At 57.4% G+C, this 18,313-nt stretch overlaps 1 protein-coding gene across 3 annotated transcripts in view; it reads right to left on the bottom strand.

The window, feature by feature from the left end:
* Nucleotides 1-17,913, bottom strand: part of RGS12 (regulator of G protein signaling 12) — a 113,319-nt gene extending 95,406 nt beyond the window's left edge. For all 3 annotated transcript variants that reach the window (XR_004628947.1, XM_002916551.3, XM_011221448.3), the window contains exon 1: nt 16,974-17,913. The gene's annotated coding sequence lies outside the window, so the exon portion shown is untranslated. The remainder of the gene's footprint in view (nt 1-16,973) is intronic.
* Nucleotides 17,914-18,313: the final 400 nt, after the last annotated feature.

The following is an 18,313-nucleotide window of genomic DNA, read 5'->3' on the forward strand; positions in this document are numbered from 1 at the left end:
ACAAAGACACCCCCCAGTCCGGCCTCCCCGTCGTGCAGGAAAGGGAAGCGAGGCTGGAAAGAAGCGACAGCTTCCTCACAGCACAGACAGCGGGACAGGAAGGTGTCCTTCTCACGCCCACTACCAGGATGGGTCTCTCGTCCCCAGGTGACACGGCCACTCCTTTACTGACACATCATGCAGACTATGCGGACCTAAAAACACACCTCAGCCGGCGTGAGGTCTCCCTACTCATCTCTGAGGTTCAAATCAGGGTAAGACGGTCCCGTCTGCTGAGTTTCTCCACTCACCGCCGAGTGAGTGCCTACCCCATGCCCCGCAGCGTCCCAGACCCAGAAGCCACAAGAGGCGGGAGCAGCCCACGGGCTCCCGGGGCGGGGGGGTAGCAAGACGAGGCAAACCGCCACCACCCTGCGCTGTGTGCTCGGGTGCCCCACAGGAGAAGTCTGCGGGCAGAGCACGCACGGCTCAGTCTCCATCCCCACCCACGCTGGGGCGCATCTGTGAGGACGATGCCCCGGTTCACCACGATTCATCCACCAAAGGTTACAGACATTCCCGGGGCCAAAAGATCAAAGCCATGCTGAACAGCAACAGCGCACGCAAGTGGGGCATGAGGGGAGGCTGAGAACTACCAGGCAGAGAGTGCCCAACGCACCAGGACAAGTGGGAAGTGCAGGAACACAGCCAGACAACAGCAGAAGCACTGGCAGTGGGGGGCCTTACAGGGTGCTCAGTACATGGTACTCAGTACACAGTGCTCAGTACTCAGTACATGGTGCTCAGTACTGGTACTCAGTGCTTGGTACTCAGTACACAGTGCTCCTGACTCAGTATGCGGCGCTCGGTATGGGCCAGGGCTGTTCTCAGGACTTTACATGTGGTAACACGTGTGTCGACAAGCAATGCTGCTAACAAGGTGGGTACGATTATTCCCATTTTGCGGACACAGAGGTAACTTGTCAAGGCGGCCTGGGTAATGGGTGTCACAGGTGGACTGGAAGCCAGCTCCCTCTATCTCCACACAGAGGGGTCCCCAGAGGAAGCAGAGACAGCCTAGGGCTAAGAGAGCAGGCACTGTCCCCCTCCACAGTCCTGCCCACAGCCCAGGGGCCTGGTGGCACTGTGCCACCCTCTCTGACTGGGACCCGCCCCCCAGCAGGCCCCGCCCTCTCCCCCTCCCCCAAAGCCATCGTGTCTGGGCGCTACCTCCAGCCACCACCCAGGCAATGCCAGGGCACCAAACACCCACCAGGCACCACCTCCCCCCAACTGCCCCTTGGGGACACCCACGGAAGACCCGACACAGCCCCCATGCAGCCACACACACCAGGATGCACGCTGACCGTCCCTGTATCCCGGCCTCACCCCGTCTGAGCCATTCTAGCAGCCCGCCACCTGACCTCGGAGAAGCTCTCCCCAGTCCAGGACAATCCCGCTCCCCCTCAAACTAAACCGACCTGGGACCTGCCCTCCCCAACACAGCAGGTCCCCAAAATGCCAGAGGACAAGCTGGTGGGTTCTTGGCTGACCAGCTCACCGAGGCCATTTCCGGGCCATGAACAGCCACCAACAACCCACGCCCCCACTGGGCTTTCATCCTTGAAGGGCGCTCCCACTGCTCTCGACCTGGCCCACCACCCGCCCGACATCTGTCACACTATTTACTGGCCATTCAACGGTGGCACCAGGCGGGACTGTGCGTGCCACTTGGCCAAGCACAGGGCTGCCACTTGAGGGAACAGACCCTGCCTTGGAAGACCCCACAGCTCAGGGCCAAGGACACTGGCAGGCTACACATCTGTACCCCTGCTGCTCCATGAGTGGCTCCCAAGGAACCCAAGGGGCACAGCGCACCCCGCAGGGACCCTCCACTGCTCGCAGCCTCCACCCGCTGGGCTCCACAAAATGGCGCCGCCAGCTCCCCCAACCCAGGTGAGAACCCCTTCTCCATGCCCCTGTCCCTTCTCCCTCGAGGACCCATTTCCTCTCTCAACTGCAAAGCCCTCCCCTCGTGGGTAACACCAAGGCCAAAAGGCAGCGGAGAACTCTCACTGCAGCTACAAACCCGTTTCCCATACTCTCTCGGCCACCCAGCACCCCACGCAGACCGCCGAACACAGCTTTTGCTGGAAGCGCCTCCCACTCCTGCCCCCCCCTTCCCCTTCCTCCCTCCTTCGGCCCTCACTTCCACCTAAGCCCACCCCATCCTTTTGCGCACCCAGGCATCACCTTGGTTATCCCCTCTGCCTCCATCACCCATGGCACACCTTCCCCTGCTCCAGGCTGTACCCCACCCCGCCCTACCCCCCACTTCCAGGCCACCAGACATGCCACCCCCAGTCTTCTCTGTCCCTCCACCTCCTCACCCCCAAAGCCTTATCCTCCTCACTCCAGCCACCCGCTCTCAACGTCACCTGTGTCCCAACTCCTCCTCTCTGACCATGGCTTGACCCATGCTCCCTGGTAACCCCCGCCCTTCTCCCCCGGTCTTCAGTCCACCAGGCAAGAGCCCAGCCATGTTCTTGTCCACCCCCATGTCCCCTGTGCCCACTGGGGACACCCTGCCCCATAGGATCTCATGGTGGTCATTCTCCATAGCACACACTGTGGGGCCAAAGTCACGTTTCTCAGCCCCTGAAGGGCTCTGCTCCACCCATGACTGCCCCAAACCCACCCCGGTCTTCTGACCCCTTCTCACTCTCCTTTGTAGAGAACAGACACGCCCCACCGGCCCAACAGCCACGTGGCCAGCGTGCACTCTTCCTACTTCAGGCCAGCTTCTCCGCCCGGGGCCTTCAACGCTGTGCCCACCACTCTCGGAAGGCTGCCACTGCCTGTCACCCTCTCCCTGCTAGGACACCGCTCCCTCTCAAGTGGACCATCCCACTGCTTTTTAATATGCAAGCGTCTCTGAATTGAAAAGGAGAAAAAGCTCTCACTTGACTCATCTTCCCAGAGCTGCACTCCTCCCTCAGCAGCTTCTCCAAGGCTTACCCATGCTGGGGTCCCCACGCCCCATCTCTCGCCCTCACCCGCCCTCTCCAAACTGGCCTCTAGCCCCTCCTGCCTGCAAACCGTCCCACCTGGCCACCAACAGCCCCACGGAGCTGCGTCCACAGACACTTTTCAACCTTCCTCCCTGACTTCTCAGCAAACTCCACACACCACGCCTCCTCCTCCCGGGGCCTCAGTGGGTGGGGGTCCCAAGTGTGGGGGTCCCACGCTCTCTGCCCCAAGAGACCGGACTCAAGGCAGGGGTCCCCACATGCTGATCTCCCACCTGTCCTCTCCTGAAGGTTCAGGGGCACCTCAAACTCAACAGTCACAACAAACTCTTCCCCAAAGCTGCCTCTCTCTCAGCGACAGGCCCGCCACCTCCCCAGACACACGGGCAGGGGCCAACACAAGCAGGGGCTCCCAGAGAGACTCTCCAAATCCTAACCAGGACGTGCAGACATTCACAAAGAGGTGGCCCCAAGAAAAGGCTATCACGAACAAGGAACACTCGTGCGAACAGAGTCCACAAGACCCCAGACAACACGGGGCGGCCTCCGGGGCAGAAGCGCTAAGCCACCAAGACTGTCTGTCCGGAGCTGCCAAGGTGAGACGTGCGGATGGAGGGGAAGAAAACACGTGGATAATTCAGTGACAATCTCTCTGCTCATCTGTCACTACCTCACCCACAGAAGGCAGCCAGAAATGGTCCCCAAATTTGTAGGATGTATTCGGGTCGTATGACTTAAATCACACAACATCTGGAACACACAACAGTCTCTTCAAAGAACCTGGAGGCAGCTGAGACAGAAGCCAGACGGAAGCACTTGGTGGGATATCTGGCCTTGTTTGATGTTAGAAAAAAGTGGAAAAGGAGGATTGAGAGAAACTGGAAGAAAGAACAGAGGGGTCCTGCAGTCACTAGAGCAAAGGGGACACTCCCCAGCCTTACCCCTGTGCTCAGGGGACAGGCCACTTGCTCAAGCCCCGCGGACAAAGAAAAACACAGCAGTTTCATTACAAGCCCCAAACCACAGTCATGCCGAATTTCAGGGAGTAGTTTGCAACCAGCCTGCTTCTGCAGGAGCAACGAGTTACCAGTAACACAGCTCCAGTGATGGTAGGGGTGGGGAGGATGGATAGATGGAGGATAGATGAATGGGGGATAGATGGATGGGGGATAGATGGATGGATGGAAGGATGGAAGGACGAATGGATGGATGGATGGGGGATGGATGGATGGGGGATGGACCGATGGGGAATAGATGGATGGGGGATAGATGGTTGGATGGATGGGGGAGAGTTGGGGGATGGATGGATGGATAGATGGATGGGGGATGGATGGATGGGGGATGGATGGATGGGTGGATGAGTGAGGGATGGACAGATGAGTGGGGGGATTGGATGGATAGATTAACTGAATTCATTAGTGATAGTCAATGTTTGCACAATAAAACCTGGTTGGTGGGTTGGTCCAAAACTAATGGTCCCTTTCCCCAAGCTACAGAAAAACAAGAATCTTTAAAAACAAAGAGCCCGCCAAATGCTGAACAGGGTAAATGTAAAAAGTCCCATCAAACTTTTAGAGAGAGGAGACAGGTCTTGTACAAAGGAACAGAATTTGCCCGAGAACACATAAGAACAGCAGGGCCCAGCCTGGGAGGCTCTGCGGCTCCCACCCGATGGTGAAGAACAAGCACTTGAGGGTGAGCAGATGGCAGACAGGTGCAGGGGGCGGCGGTCCCAGCAGGGTTCCAGTGGCCACGCCCACAGGGCCCCGCAGCCCACCTGCGCTCCCCGGGGCAGCTGGCCCCTCCAGTACTGGCGCGAGTCAGCGATGATGTTAATCCCCCATCCCCGAATACTTCAAACCCGTGGCAGCTCCAAAAGGTAAGTGGGGCCCAAGTAGCGTGTCCGTCTCAGCACGTTAGCGTGCCGGTCACCGGAGAGCAAGGGCGGTACAGAAGTGAGGCGTTCGCTCTGTGTCTGAGTCTGTCCCATGGCCACTACTGTCACAATGAACTGGACACCCCTGATCTGGGGGCCGTCCCCCTGCTACCGTTTGTCTGGTCCACGCATGATGCAAGCTCTAGCCGGTGTGGGGCCACTTGGAGGGGCGGGCACAGACCGCACTCGTCCAAACCAGCCAGACAGGTAGGTGCGTGGCGGGCGATGCTCCCAGAACAGCCTTCCGGGATCTGTGGTGTGTCCTGAACATGAAGACTCTGATAAACACTGACAATGTGTAAACAAGCCCCCAGACATCCTAGAAGGGTGAGCTGAAGCCTCAAATAGACCAGGCAAAGAAAATTTCCCATGCTCTCCATAAAAGACTTCTTGGACTTTGGGACCAAAGAAGGAAATTCTTTTAAAAGGACTGCTGGACGGGCAGCACCTGCGTGTGTAGAATTTTACACTCTTCCCCTAAATACCAGAGGCACTAAAACAGCTCTGCTAACACAAAAGAGTGAGCTGATGTGTGTCCACATCCATTTCACAAACACTTGGGAGCACCTTCTCTGTGCAGGCATTGTTCTAGAAAGAGGGAACAACAGAGACAACAGGGCCCACCCAGGGGAGCCCGTACAGGGGAGCCCGTCCTGGGGGAGCCCATCCAGGGGAGCCCGTACTGCGGGAGCCCACCCAAGGGAGCCCATCCAGGGGAGCCCATACTGCGGGAGCCCATCCAGGGGAGCCCGTACTGGGGGAGCCTGCCTTCTGGCCGCCCAGCAGGAGCTAAGACAGAGTCCAGCAGTCTGTTCCAACCAGGGCTCTTGGACTGTGGAACTGGACCTTAAAGGAGCAGACTGTCATTCCTGTAACCTTGGTCAAGTGACAACCTTGCTCATGTGTACGGCAGAGACGCCAGAGCCACTGGCTGAGGCTGCATCTGATGAACTCACACACGAGAAGGGGGCCTGCCCCGGCTTCCCCTTCCGCCCTTGCCAGCACTCCCGCGCCCATCTGAGGAACCACAGGACCCGGGAGACCACACAGGACCCCACACGGTTCCCCAGGGCAAGAATGTGCTGGCTCTCACGCCTTGTCACCAGCACCAAGCTCACAGCGCCCTCCCCTTTGGAACACCCCTTCCCAGACCACCCTCTGTCCACAGGGCCCATCACAGGCCCAGGTCCGTCCACTCGCTCCCCTCCCTGACCCACGCGTGACGTGTGGCTATGCGGGCGGACTCTGTGTTCCCACCGACGGGCCCCCTGGAGCGGAAGGCATTCAGTAAGCACCCTCAGAGCCACTAAACGTGGCAGGAACAGTCTTCGCTTTCTCTAAGTGTTAGTATTTAATCATTCTTGTTCATAGCATCTAAAATTTCGAAAAAGAGCAAACGCGACTTTTGTAATGAGAAAAAAATAAAGGTTAACTGAAGCGTGTGATGAGTTTTACGTGTCATTCTTCGTTGTACAAAAGTGACGGTGGACTTCTCTCTCCAGACTCACATCCATCCCGCCCACCACCGGCCCGGCAAGGATGCGACGGTGGAGACCCGTGCCCTGTGGTCTGCCCCCTCCCCGCCAGCTCCCGCGCAGGAGACTGTGCCAGAAGGGCAACGGGGCTGGGCAAGGGCGGGGTGCACCCCAGTGAGCAGAGCACGTCACGGCAAGGGCTGCAGGTGCAGCGCCAGGCAAGTGGCCATAGACCGCGGAGCTTGATGCGCGGGGGAGGAGCAGAGGCCATCGTGCCCCCCCCCCCCCCTCCCGCCAGTCAGCAAGAGCCTGAGCAATACCAACTCGGAAAAGAGGAAAGGGATGAAAGGAACCAAACATCAGGTTTCTGACGGGGCGCCTGGGTGGCTCAGCCGGTTAAGCGTCTGACTCTCGATCTCAGCTCAGGTCATGATCTCAGGGGCGTGAGTTCAAGCCCTGTGCTGGGTTCCACGCTGGGCATGGAGCCTACTTGGAAAGGAAGGAAAGGGAGAAAGAGAGAAAGAAAGGAAGAAAGAAAGAAACCTGCCAGAAAGCCACTCTGGAATGATTCTGAGTTCTCTAGGGTGAAGCTAGGATCCACCCCCATTCCCTCTTCCCAGACCCCACAGCCCCTCTACCCCTAAACCCAACTCCTCCAACGAGGGTTGTCAGCCTAACTGCCCCGATCAGCAGGCAAGAGACGCAGCCTCTCACCCAGCAAAGTCCCAACGCAAAGGCAAGCAGGGCGGCCACAGACTGGGCTGGGTCAGGCAACCAGGACCACGTGCTGCCCCACGTGCTAGCACCTCGCTTCTGATAACCAGGGCAGACGCGAGGAGAAGTCACTCCCAAGGAATTACAGAGAGACCGGCTTTTGTCCTCGCATCCCGCTCACTCGCTCTGAGGGAAGTCGGCTGCCAGCAGCCCTGTGCCAGCAGCCCTGTGGCAACAATGTCTCTGGCCAACAGCCGGCAAGGTCGTGAGGCCTGCCAGCAGCCACGTTAGGTCTTCGGAGGCCACCGCCCCCACGTGAGTGAGCCTGAAAGCAGACCCGCCCCACGGCAGCCTGGCCAACACCTTGACCACAACCTTGGGTGAGACCTGGGACAGAGAACCCCACGGAGCCTCAGGTGCCTGACCCGGGAAACCGAGAGAGCACACATGTCGGTTGCTGTAAGCTGCCATGTTCGGGGGACTCTTTGCTAGGCAGCAGTCGGTGACCCACGCCCCACATAATGCACACTTGTTACCACGGCTGCTATAAACACAGACCACATGGCACTAGACGCATTTCTAGGCAGCAATGCACGATTCACTTTCTCAAAGTGTCCCCCCAACTAGTCTGCGACAGGGGAGTCAGGATATCCAACCGCACACACCTGAGATACACGGACTACGGAGTGCAACAAACTGGCCAAGAACAGGGACTGCACCGACGCCTACCTAAGCACGGTGACCTCACAGCTAACTGTGACGATCCCATTTCACCACCGAGGACACGAGGCCCAGGCGCACTGCCCACGGTCACGGTCGCAACCGAACACAGACTCAGTGGACAAATCCCAGTCTGGGCCATCAGCACACGAGGAGCTGACCTCCTATGACATTGTGCTGCTACCAAAATTATTTACCCGGCTCTCAAGAGCGTCCAGCTCCATTCCTCGGTAGCTCCGTCTCCCAAATTTGAGCACTAATCTAAGCTTAAGGAGCAGGTCAGCAGCCACTGAAATCATTAGCGTGCGTGGCTGTTGACCACCTCGTAAAAGGCTGAACAGAAAACGGCGACACGTACAACGTGCCAGGTCAGCACTGACGATGATGCAGACAGTTTGCACGGGGCTCTTCTTAATGCCAGTTCCTGAGGTTTAGTGCTTCGGACTCCAAAGAAACCAAGAGCTCAGGCCGCAGGGTGCATCTTGGGCTCGGTCCTAACGGCGCGTCCCCATCTGCCCTCCTGGCCGGGCTCTGGGCTCAGGCTGGGTCAGGAAGCGCCAGCCCCTCACAAAGCAGGCACGATCCGCAGGGGAGCCAAGTACGCACCCCAACAGGAAAGCTGCTCTTGGAAACAGGAAGGACAGCAATTAGAAGTAATGAGGAAAGAGGAGAAAGAAACAAGAGAAAGAGAGCAGAGATTAAAGACTGGCAACTTGAAGAAGGTTTCACCTCTTCCAACACATCAGAAAAATGTACGTACAGGGAGTGCCCCCAGTCCAATAACGTGGAAAGGAAACGGAATTCTGAAAATACTACTAGGAGCTGAAGAAACAGTTATGCTAATGTCATCCTCACCACTACAGAAAGCTTGAAACACGAGCTCTAAACTTACCTAGCTTCCTCCTTCAGGAGAACATGACACCAGTGCATTTTCATGGCACTGAGATGATGGGGGGTGGGTGCGGCTGAGTGCCCCTCGGCTTCCTCCCAGCCTCCCCTCGGCCTCCCTGCCTCCCCAGCCCCAGTCACAGCTCAGCAGCAGAGGGAGAACCGCCATGGCTGTAAGTGCCCGAGGCCCTCCAGACACAAGGGCCTGTGGGAAGGGGCTAGCACCCAGCGGCACAGGTATGCCCCTCCCGCTCCCGGTGTCCCTCTAACGCAGCACTAGCCCTTCCTCTAGCATGTGAAGAACAAGGTCTAGATTTGGCACGAAGACTATCATTTAAATTACAAAGGTCCATTTTACTGGTTCACAAACTATTCATGTATCTTTCTGAGTGATTCGAATTCTTTGGGATACAAAGTTTACATCAAACAAAATCTGTAGACTAACCAATTAAGAGAAGTGGTATGCTCTCTCACCGCAAAGAAAATTAAGAAAAATGATCAGGAAAGTGCACTTTATTTATTTTTAAAGATATTTATTTATTTATTTGTCAGAGATAGAGACAGCCAGCGAGAGAGGGAACACAAGCAGGGGGAGTGGGAGAGGAAGAAGCAGGCTCCTAGCAGAGGAGCCTGATGCGGGGCTCAATCCCAGGACCCTGGGATCACGCCCCGAGCCGAAGGCAGACGCTCAACGACTGAGCCACCCAGGCGCCCCAGGAAAGTGCACTCTTTAATACTGGCTGCACACAGGATGGGACAAGCACCTGCAGCCTGGGGCGACACAAAGACACACATGCTGGGACCCAGCATCTGAACGCACACACGGGGCCCCGGCCACTGCCTGACCGGTGGGCTGTCTCCTGTCATTTTGCATCACTCTCCGTGGCGCTGGGCTGAACAAAGACACTGAGGTGGGTGCATTTCGATGTAACTTCTTTTATTTACATTATATCAGGAAGGTTTTCTACACAAGAACGAATTTAGGAAAACTCTCAGTTAAGGAAAGCAGCAGGTCAGCAGAAGGAAGGCAGCCAGAAGGCCAGGTGGGAGCTGGCAGTGGGGATCGCAGCAAAGGTCAGGGCAGCAGGGAGGTGGCCGGCGGCCCGCCAGCACCCCGCAGCAGCCGGCCTCCTGTGCGGCCTCCTGGGCAGCGCTGAGCCCCGCTCCCGCTCCTCAGAGCCCCTGCACTCCCCAATGCCACCCTGCCCACCTACACCTGCCCTCCCCTTCCCTCAGCCTCAGCTCCAGCCCGACACTCCCCCCCTTCTCTCCCAGCCGGCCTGCCGAGGCCTGCCCGAGCCTCCACGTCCGTCCCAGGCGGTGCTGTCCTCAGCGCCCCGCGGCTTCCCCGCGGCTCCCCCGCGGCTCCTGCATCCGTGGGCTCACGCATTCACTCAGCGGCTGTGGAGCGGCTTCAACAACAGCACCAGATAGACAATTCTGAACAGTGACCAGTGATGGCTCCTGGGGACAGCACAGCTCATCAAGCCAAGACCACCACCCACGGAAGGTCAGGGGGACACACGGGAGGGCACGCAGCCCTGACTCCTTTCGAGAATCACTCTTCCACTAACGTGCCTTCTCCCCATCCCTCCGCTGCTCCTTGGCTCAGCTCAGAGCCCACTAACTCCTCCAATCCCCACCAACCCCCCAACTACCCTACAGACCAGGGCACCCCACACTCTGGCCGCGTCTGCTGTCAGCCCAGGCTCGGCACCACACCACCTTCCATGCCTTTCTGAGGAGCTCAGACAAGGGCCCGAAGCCGCAGCTCGCTCTCACCCAGCCCCCACCACCAGGACCGAGCCAAGGGGGCTCGAAGGGCTGGTGCTGACCCCCTCCAGCCCCCAACCCACAGCTTGCTCTGTAGCTGATGGAACTGGGCAGCTATTTTTGATTCCAGAAACGAATCTAGCTCAAGAATTTTGAAATACTGGAGGTCAAACCATCTCCATTTCCCCCCGTTACTATCTGACTATCCCTTCTCCCCTCTACTTGGTATTTACTCCTGTCTGTGGTGGTTCAACCTGGGCACCGAGGAACCACAGAGCTGTCGGGCTAGTGAGTAAACAGGACACCCGGTCAAATTAGGATCTCAGATAAAAGGCGGATAACTTTTAGTCTAAGTATGACCTGAATACGGCACAGTATGTTTCGTCTGATAAATGTAACAGAAGGGACAGAGGAGGCGGCAGCGCTCACGGTCCCTGACTCAGTACCCCTCAGCTCCTCCTCGCTGGCGCCCGGCTGGCTCCCACTGCCCCCACCTGGAATGTCCCCTGCGCCTCACCCACGCCACCCCGGCCCCTCACAGCAGCTTCCCGAGGCAACATGCACAGTGGCAGCCCAAGGACAGGAGGGGACAGCCCAAGCCCTGCGCCCCCCTGCCCTGCCTGACCCCCACCTCACTCAATCCCCTGCCCACACCTGCCTCCCTGCCTCACCCCCGAATGCCTAGGAAACACAGAACAACTTTCCTCATCAACAAAGGGCCTTATCTTGGGCCTCCCACAGGACATGCTTCTACCCACGTACACATCTGGTCATTCCCTACAGGATTCAAAAGGACCAGGCAGAGGGGTGTCACACTGTCCCTTGTCTGGTTCTTTCATTAGGGCTGAAAGCAATCTTTCTTTCCCAAGTCCCGGGCCCACTTCACCGTGGTGCTTGTGAGGGAGAAGCCATGAGCGTCAGTCCTGCCCACGGGGAGGCCGAGGGCAGACCCCGTGTGGAAGCAACAGAGGAGGTGTGGCCAGAGTTGGTGGCATGGGCAGAAGGCCCCAAGCTCTGGTGACCCCACGTGGCTCCATCCCTCCCAGGTGTATTGTGGGCTGCATGGTGGCCCCAAAGACATCAGGCCCTAATCTGCAGAACCTGGAAATGTGACCTTTGGAAACAGGGTCTTTGCCAATGGACTTAAGTGAAGGATTGTGCGACGGGAGATGGTCCTGATGGTCTGAGCAGGCCCCAGACGCCATTCCAAGCGTCCTTAGGAGAGGGAGGCAGAGGGGAGACCCAGCGCAGGCAGGGGACAGGTCACGTGAACATGCAGGCAGCGACGGGCCAGGGCGGTATCCCCAGAGGCTGGAAGAAGCAGGACGGACCCTTCCTGAGAGAGTGTTGGAGGGAGCGCAGCCCTGCCCACACCTCGACTTGGACTTCTGGCCTTCAGGACTGCGAGGGAATACATTTCTGCGACTTGAAGCTCCCCCGGTCTGTGGTGCTTTGTGACAAGGGCCACAGGGAACTAACACGGGTGGGCCCAGGGACCCTTCCTCCTCCTGGGGCCCATCCACCCGCTGCACAGGGAGGAAGGGAGGCTGCTAAGAGCTGGCCTTCCAGCTGGACTCCAGGCAACTAGAGACGCGGGGCTCTGGAGCGGGGTGGCTTGGGCACCCCGCCCTGCCCCAGGACCTCCTGGGGAAAACGCGTCCTGGGCCTGGCGACTCTGGACTGCACTTGAGAGGAGCCACGGAGAACACAGCCGGCCCCATGGTGGGGGCCTGATGAAGAAGGCTCCGCAGGGGCGCCTGGGGCTCAGCCGGTGAAGCGGCTGCTTACGGCTCAGGCCCTGCTCTCCAGGTCCTGGGATCAGCCTGCTCCCTGCTCGGCAGCGAGTCTGCCTCTCTCGCTCTGTTCTTCCCCCTTCTCGTGCTCGCTCTCGCAAACAGATAAATAAAAAATCTTAAAAAAAAAAAAAGAGTATTCCAAATATGAATCATGCCCCACCCCCAAGCTGCTTTGGAAAACTTTGTGCTTATTATTCATTAATAAAAAAGTCTTCAATTTGAGGGATATTTAAACAGTAAAAACTGTAAATGGACAAAACATTCACATTCACAAGCAGAAACTATCAGACAGAATAAATGAGCAGGACTCAACCATATGCTTTATGAGAAGCTGACTCTGAATCTAAGACCACGCACAGCGGAGTGTGAAAGAACAGAAGAGCTGTGCCATGGAGACAGTGAGTGGGAGAGCGCTGGAAGGGCGACGGCTTAGTACCAGACTTCAAAGGCGCCCGGGGGGGGGGGGCGCCTGGGTGGCACAGCGGTTAAGCGTCTGCCTTTGGCTCAGGGCGTGATCCCGGCGTTATGGGTTCGAGCCCCACATCAGGCTCCTCTGCTATGAGCCTGCTTCTTCCTCTCCCACTCCCCCTGCTTGTGTTCCCTCTCTCGCTGGCTGTCTCTATCTCTGTCAAATAAATAAATAAAATCTTTAAAAAAAAAAAAAACAAAAAAACAAAACAAAACAAAGGCGCCCGGGGGGCTCAGCTGGTTAAGCATCTGACTCTTGATTTCGGCTCAGGTCACAATCTCAGGGAGGTGAGACGGGGCTCATGCTGAGCGTGGACACTGCTTGAGATTCTCTCTCTCCCTCTGCCCCTCCCTCCTTCTCTATTATATATCAGACTTCAAAACCAAAGCCCCACTCATCAGCAAGCCCACCACCACAAATGTGTGCAAACTTAACAACAGAGATTCGAACCCGTGCACCAAACCTGAAAGAACTAAAGGTAGAAACAGACAAATCCAGTGTGTTGGAGATTTAAAAAAAACCTTTCTCAGCAACTGTTAGAATAACCCAAATCCCTACCCCCCAAACAGCAGAAATAATACAGGACATGCGAACACTATACAGTGCTTCTTCTCGGTGTCAGGCATAATTTTAGGTGTTTGAAATTAGCCATGAATAACAATGAGGGAAAAAACCCTGGTCTCATGGAGGATACAGTCTCATGAAAAATTGAGGGAAAAAGGAAAATAAGACAACAAACTCAAAGTATGTTTATTATCTCCTAAAAAATAAGATCTTGCATCTCTAAATGAAGAAAAGATGATCTTTTTTAAAAAGAGAAAGGAAATCTGGGGACAGGTGGGTGGCGCAGTCGGTTAGGCGGACAACTTTTGGTTCCAGCTCAGGTCATGATCTCAGGGCCATGAGATCGAGCCCCACATTGGGCTCCCCACTCAGTGCAGTCTACTGAAGACTCTCTCTCCCTCCCCGCTGCCCCTCCTTCCCACACACGCTCTCTCATTCTCTCTCAAATAAATAAATCTTTTTTAAAAAAGGAAAATCAAAAAAGAACTCTTGAAAACTGAAAAGGATAACAGAAATGAAATAATTACAGGAAGAGCTGGAAAACCATGGAAAGCAATCCCCAAGAGCTGAGCAAACATGTCTGAGGTCAACAAGTAATCAAGGGATTAGCAGATCCGCCAGGAGATCCAAACGCCAAATGAAAGGAATTCCAGAAAGAAAGAACACAAGACTGAAAGCAAGAAATTCTCTCAGGAGTGATACAGAATGTCAGTCCTCAGGCTGACGGGTCCCAGCACGTGCCCGGCACAGCAATGAAAGCATGCCCCATCACGGGCTACCTCAGAGCACAGGGCAACGAGGGACACTCTCATGAGCTTCCTGGGGCCACATCACAGACGGAGAACTGAAATCAGAATGGCACCCACGCTAGAAACCAAAGGCAGCGAAGCAACATCTTCAAAATCCTGAGAAAATAGTTGTCAGTATTTCAATATTCTATACCCAGCTAAACTAAAAGTAACTGAGGAGTAAAGATATTTTCAAAATCAAAGTCAAAAGTAATATCAACATTGGGACGCCTGGGTGGCTAGGTCAGTTAAGCATCCAGCTCTTGGTTTCGGCTCAAGTCATGGTGTAGGGGTCCTGGGCTCGAGCCCCGAGTCGGACTCCGTGCTCAGCAGGGCGTCTCCTTGAGACTCTCTCCCTCTGCCCCTTCCCCCTTCAATAAATAAAATCTTTTTTAAAAAGCAATACTACGTAACGCTTCTTAGTCATCCAGAGTCCATCCTTCAACAAGACAAGGAGTGAGCCCGGGCAGAGAAGAGAGGGGTCCAGAAAGCAGGGACCAATGTGGAGGGAGAGCAGCCCAGGGAACCCCGCACAGCAGCCGGGCACGGGCCTCCCCAGGACCAGGCCAGCCTGGGGTAGGATGCAGGACTTGGGAAGAAAACCCCCCAACAACAAGCACGGCCACCACAGGGGTGCAGTGGGACACATGCTGGCTGTGAGGCAAGAGAGTCCTTTTCCAGGCGGGTGACAGGGCCGGACGGGAAAGCAGCTGTGCGCGAGTGTCCTCCCGGGTCAGCAACAGACAATACCCAGCGTCAGAAAGGTAAGCCATGACTACAGGCCCCACCAAAACACGGGACCGCGGCAGGAAATGGAGGGAGAGGAAGGGGGGGTAGGGCAGCGGGGACAGTGGAAGCTTCTGCACCTGAGAGAAATCAACAGCGGACGTCCACAGCACATACATGAAAACAGCAGCCTAACAGCAGTGAGCACCGGGGACCCGGAAAGCGGAGCACGCGTGCCTCTGGGAGACGCGGGGAAGCAGACGAGACCAGGCCTACCGCCTGGTTTTCTCATCGTAGGCTGGCTCGTCGCCCGGTGTCCCGGAAGGATGACTAGGGCCACTAGTAAGGGACAAGAGTAAAATGTAGAATAAGATAAGAAGCATGTGTGTGCGTGTGCCCTTGTGTCTGTCGACGGTTGTGTCTGTGTGTGTAGGTGTGCGTGTCTGAGTGTGCGTGTGCCCCTTGTGTCTGTTGACGGTTGAGTCTGTGTGTGTAGGTGTGCGTGTCTGAGTGTGCGTGTGCCCCTTGTGTCTGTCAACGGTTGTGTCTGTGTGTGTAGGTGTGCGTGTCTGAGTGTGCGTGTGCCCTTGTGTCTGTCGACGGTTGTATCTGTGTGTGTAGGTGTGCGTGTCTATGTGAGTGTGCATGTGCCCCTTGTGTCTGTTGACGGCTGTGTCTGTGTGTGTAGGTGTGCGTGTCTGAGTGTGCGTGTGCCCCTTGTGTCTGTCGACGGTTGTGTCTGTGTGTGTAGGTGTGCGTGTCTATGTGAGTGTGCGTGTGTCTGTATCTGTGGGGGGGGGTGACTGTGTGCACATGTCCACCTACAAATGACTGTGTGAACAAGAAAAAAGATGGGGAAGGATATACATCAGGGATCACCGTGATTACAGGCCTGGGGACAGCAAAGCCATTGGACGGGAGACGGAAGGAAAGCAGAAAGGACAAACTACACGTGTTTTGGGGGAGGCTCGGATGCCAGAGCTCTGCCTGGAGCAGAAGCACAAATCGATCTGGTGAACGTCTGAGAGGGCGACCCCCCAACAATCATGGGAAACTTGTATCTACAGTCAAATCGCGTGTGCGTGCATACAGAGTGCACTTCTAAAGTTTTTATCAGATGGGCAAGGGAGCTGGGGACCACCCCCCCAAAAAAGGTAAAAACGAGTCCTCCACCAGCCTTGAACTCCGAGCAAGGCTTATCTGCTTTCCTGGGCCACCGAGGAAGGTACAGGAGATGGCCGCTCCTCGACGTGGAGAGGGAAGAGCCAGTCCTCCCAAAACTGGGGTCCCCTGAGACTAGCTCCTAGCTCCCCGGACCCTGAATGTCATCGGGTAGGCACCAGGGACTTGGAGGTGTGATTACATTCGGGGCCCCGCGACGGGAGAGGCCCCCAGGTCTGAGTGCCATCGCGGGGTCCTTGTGGGAAGGAGGCCGAGGGAGCCGGGGAGGCGGCCTGCGGCGGCAGGGGAGCAGCCAGCAGGGCTGGGGAAGGGGCTCTCCCCTGCACAGGCACCCCCTCGCTTTCAGCCCAGTCACATGTGGGACTTCTGGCCTCCAGGACGCGAGGGAACACGGCGCTGCAGTTTCAGCCACTACGTGGGTGGGGGCTGTTAGAGCGGCCACGGGAAACTCTTCCAAGTGCCCACTAGAAAGTAAAACGTTTTGAGGAATCCCACCCGAGCCAAAGAAAGCGTGCCGCGTGAGATGCGAACGGCGGTCCCTGCCGCACGGCCAGTGCCCAGCGCGGGAAGCCCCACGCGGGCCTGCCCTGCCTCCTGACTGCTTCTCGGCCGCCTCGGGGACAGACGAGTTTCGGCAGAAAGCCAGCTCACCCTCACCTTCCGCGGGACCTCCCCTGGAAGCAGCCAGCGCGTCCATCCCTCCTGTCCTCCCTCAGCCTCTCCCGCGGCCCCTCCGCTCCTCCCCTGCCTGGCCACTGGCCCCCGCCCTCAGCCACCCTCGTTCTGGAAAGAGAGGAGGAGGAGACCTGCCCTGGACTCCAGGGCCACCAGCCCACAGCCACCCTCCTCTCTGCCACGCAGGCCAGTTCAGTGCCTCCCTCCTCGCCGCGACCCGCCCCACAACTGTGCCACCACGGTCGCTCCACACGTCCACCTCAAGTCCATGGCCTTCCCTCCAGTCGCTGTGGCCTCCTCTGCCCCGCCATCGCAGTGGTCCCAGCGGTGTCCCTCGTGGCCACCAGTGTTCCAGAATTGTGGGGTGTAGGCGGAGAGCAGCCCTGGAATTATGGGGTATAGACGGAGGTCCCGGACCTTGTGCCATGGTCTCTGGTCCTCAAACCCACCGGGTGAGGTGGCATTTTTATGAAACTGCACACGGAGACAATTATGCCTCTAGTAAAACCGTGACCACATTCTCCTACGCCTCGCCTCCCGCCCACTGCATGTTCTAGACTCCAGGACCCCTCCCCGTGCCTCACCCCGGGCCGCACCCCTCCTCTCTGGAGTACACCCTCCTGCAGGACCCCTGGCCTCACACGGGCCCCCTCCCACAGCACACTGTGACCACAGACTCACTGACTCTGGCCGTTCCCAGAGTCAGAACCCTCAGAACACTGAGCGGCCCCCTGGCAGGCCCCACTCCCAAGCCGATGTGCCATGAGCGACTGAGGCACAGCTCAGGTGGCCACCTGCCAAAGGGCATATCCCAGCAGAGTGCCCAGGCAGGTGCCAGGACCTCTGTCTATACCCCATAACTCCAGGGCTGCTCTCCGCCTACTCCCAAAATTCTGGAGCACTGTCTACACTCCACAACTCTGAGCCACTCTGTGTACACTCCACAACCCTGGGGCACTCTCCACACTCCAGAACTCTGGGCACTCTCTGTCTATACCCCACAACTCTGGACCACTCTGTCTATACTCCACAACTCTGGGTGGCTCTATCTACCCCCAACTCTGGAGCTCTGTCTACACCCCAAACTTGGGAGTCTCTCTGTCCACGCCCCACAGCTCTGGGCTGCCCTGTCTACACCCCACAACTCTGGGGCTCTATGCCCCACAACTCTGGGGTTCTGTCTACACCCCACAACTCTGAGCCGCTCTATGCCTCACAACTCTGGGCAGACCTGTCTACACCCTGCAATTCTGGGGCTCTGTCTATACCCTACAACTCTGGGGTTCTGTCCACACCCCACAACTCTAAGCCACTCTGTCTACACCCCAGGACCCCTGAGTTGGCAGCCCAGCCTGGACCGGGAAACCCGCACGGCGGCGGCACTGACGCTGCTGCAGTTAACTGCCGGAGTTGGGGTCTCTGGAGACAGCTCTGCCCAAACAATGCGGCCCGCCTGCCGGGGGCGGGCAAGAAACTCAAGACCCCGAGCAGACTCGGGCCCCGGGGCGCCCCGGCTCCGGCCCAGGTCCGGGCGAGCGCGGCGGGCACGGCAGGCCCGGGCTCTCGGCCCTTCCGCCGCCGCCCCCCGCCCCCCGCTCC

Source organism: Ailuropoda melanoleuca, chromosome 11 (genome assembly GCF_002007445.2).
Source record: "Ailuropoda melanoleuca isolate Jingjing chromosome 11, ASM200744v2, whole genome shotgun sequence".
Lineage (NCBI taxonomy): Eukaryota > Metazoa > Chordata > Mammalia > Carnivora > Ursidae > Ailuropoda > Ailuropoda melanoleuca.